Here is a 2672-nt window from a genome sequence, read left to right on the forward strand (position 1 = left end):
TTGAAGTTCTTTCCCTGCCTGGAACTGAAATGTCCTTGCAATGCCTGGCCTTGGTTCTCCTGAGATTTCTGAGCTTCCTTGACCTGAGCCCTCAATATTGGGTTTCCAGGAGGTCATATCTTGGATAGCTAGGGAGGGAAGCTGCAGCTGTCCTGGAAGTCCGCCCATGCTGAGTGAGGTCAGCTCTCACTGATAGAGCCCGCTGCATTCTGGGAACGAGAGTGTCAGGCCGAAAACTACACTAACCAGTATGCCGTGCAAACACACACGCCTTTACTTCCTTCTTCTCTTCAGACTCTGAGGGATGATTTTTAATATTGCCTTTAGTGCTTAATGCTGTGCACTAACTCAGAGGGATTTTGTTTAATTTTTTTATTCCTAAGAAAACTTGAACACAGTTTTTGTCATGTTTCCTTTCACCTACCATCTGTGCAGTTATGGGTTTAAAATAAATTTAAGCGAGAGAGAGAGAGAGTGAGTGAGTGTGTGTGTGTGTGTGTGTGTGTGTGTGTGTGTCTGTGTAATTCCTTCCCATCCTTGTTTGGAAAGCATGAGGATTTGCCTAATTCTGCCTACAGTAGCCAGTGCTTGGTTTCCTTCTTTCTTTTTTAAAGGTATTTTATTTTTAATTGACATAATTATATGTTTGTGGCATATATATTTACGACATTGCAGACTTATTATATCAAGCCAATAAACATATTCATCACTTCATGTGCTTATTTTTTGTGATGAGACCATTTCAAGTCTACTTTTTAGTAATATTGAAATATATAGTACATTATTATTAACTATAGTCACCATTCTGTGCAATAGATCACTAAATTTATTCCTTTCATCTATTTGAAACTTTGTGCCCTTTGACCTTTGAATGTTTATCTCTCCTTACAACTTATAATCACCATTCTAGTGTCTACTCCTATGAATTGGGCATTTTAAGACTATTTTTGTGAGATCATGCAGTTCTTCCTTTCACAGCACATACACTAAATTGGAATGATACAGAGAAGATGAGCATGGCCCCCAGGCAAAGATGACATGACAATTTGTGAAACATTCCAATTTTTATGTTTAGAGACATTGGAATGAGCAAAGATTTGTTTTGTTTTGGATAGGATCCTAAAACAAAAGGAAAAAAATAGACAAATGGGATTATAACACACTAAGAAACTCTCTCAGCAAAGAAAATAATAGAATAAAGGAAAAAACCCCTACAGAATAAGAGAAATATTTGCAAACTATATTTCTGATAAGGGGTTAATATCCAAAATATATTCAGAACTTCAAAATTTCAATAAAAATAACCTAATTAAAAAGTGGGCAATAGATCTAAATAGACATTTCTCAAGAGAAGTCATACCAATGGCCCATAGTTCCATGAGAAAATGCTCAATATTGCTAATCATTAGCAAAATGGAAATTGAATCCAAAATGAGATATTGTCTCACTTCGGTAAGAATGACTACTATCCAAAGGACACAAAATAACTAGTACAGGTGAGTATGATGATTTTTCAAAATAGGAAATATAGAACCACCAAATGTTATAGTAATCTTACTTCTGGGTATATACAAAGGAAAGGAAATTAGTACATTAAAGAGATATCTGCAGTCCTATGTTTATTGCAGCACATTAACTTTTACTTTTAGAAGTAGCTGCACATGTTTTCATTAATGACTGTACAAATTTATACCCCTATCAACAGTATGCCAGGATTCCTTTATCTCCCTATCTTCATTAATACTTGTTATCTTTTTGATAATAGTCATTCTAACAAGTGTGAGGTGATATCTCATTCTAGTTTTTATTTGTATATCCCTGGTAATTGGTGATATTAAGCATGTTTCCATATGTCTACTGACCATTCATATGTCTTTTTTGAGAATATGAATAAAATATAAAAGAACCTATGTGTTCAGGTCCTTTGTTCATTTTTCAATTGGGTTATTAGTTTTGTTGCTGAGTTATTTGAATATATTATATAGTTTGGATTTTAGCTCCATACCAAAAAAAATTTTATATGGTTTGAAATATTGTCTCCCATCCCACAGGTTTTCTCTTCACAGTGTTGATTTTTTCCTTTGCTGTGTAGAAGCTTTAAAGTTTGATACAATCCCATTTGTTTACATTCACTTTTGTTGGCTGTGCTTTTGGAGTTATAAACAAGAAATAAAAACAATTCAAAAATCTCTATGAAATCATAAAAATACCTAAAATGTCCAAAGGAATTTTGAACAAAAAAGCACAAAGCTGGAGGCATCAAGCCCCTTATTTCAAAGTATATTTCAAAAATATAGTAATCGGAAAGCATTTTTCTGGCACAAAAACAGACACATCAAACAATAAGGATTGAAAGCCCAGAAATAAACCTATGCATCTATGGTCAACTGATTTTCAACAAAGTTGCCAAGAGCAGACAATGGGAAAAGGACAGTTTCTTCTAACATCTCTACTGGGAAAACTATCTAGCCACAGCAGAAGTATGGAAATGGACCATTATCTCCCCTTGTACAAAAGATTCAACTAAGAGTGAATCCAATACACAAAAGTAACAACAGAAAATATAAACCTACTAGAGGAACATGTAGGGAAATAGCTTCAAGATGCTGATTTGGGCAGTCTTCTTGGATATGGCTGTGGTTTCTGCATTAACCTTGATTTCCTCTTCTTGA

At 34.5% G+C, this 2672-nt stretch overlaps 1 non-coding gene across 1 annotated transcript; it reads left to right on the forward strand.

Moving 5' to 3' along the window:
- The first annotated feature begins 962 nt into the window (after positions 1-962).
- LOC125616020 lies at positions 963-1068 on the forward strand. Its single transcript, XR_007346618.1, has one exon. It is a non-coding gene; the product is annotated as a U6 spliceosomal RNA (small nuclear RNA).
- The last annotated feature ends 1604 nt before the right edge of the window (positions 1069-2672 follow it).

This window comes from Marmota marmota, unplaced genomic scaffold (genome assembly GCF_001458135.2).
Source record: "Marmota marmota marmota unplaced genomic scaffold, marMar, whole genome shotgun sequence".
Lineage (NCBI taxonomy): Eukaryota > Metazoa > Chordata > Mammalia > Rodentia > Sciuridae > Marmota > Marmota marmota.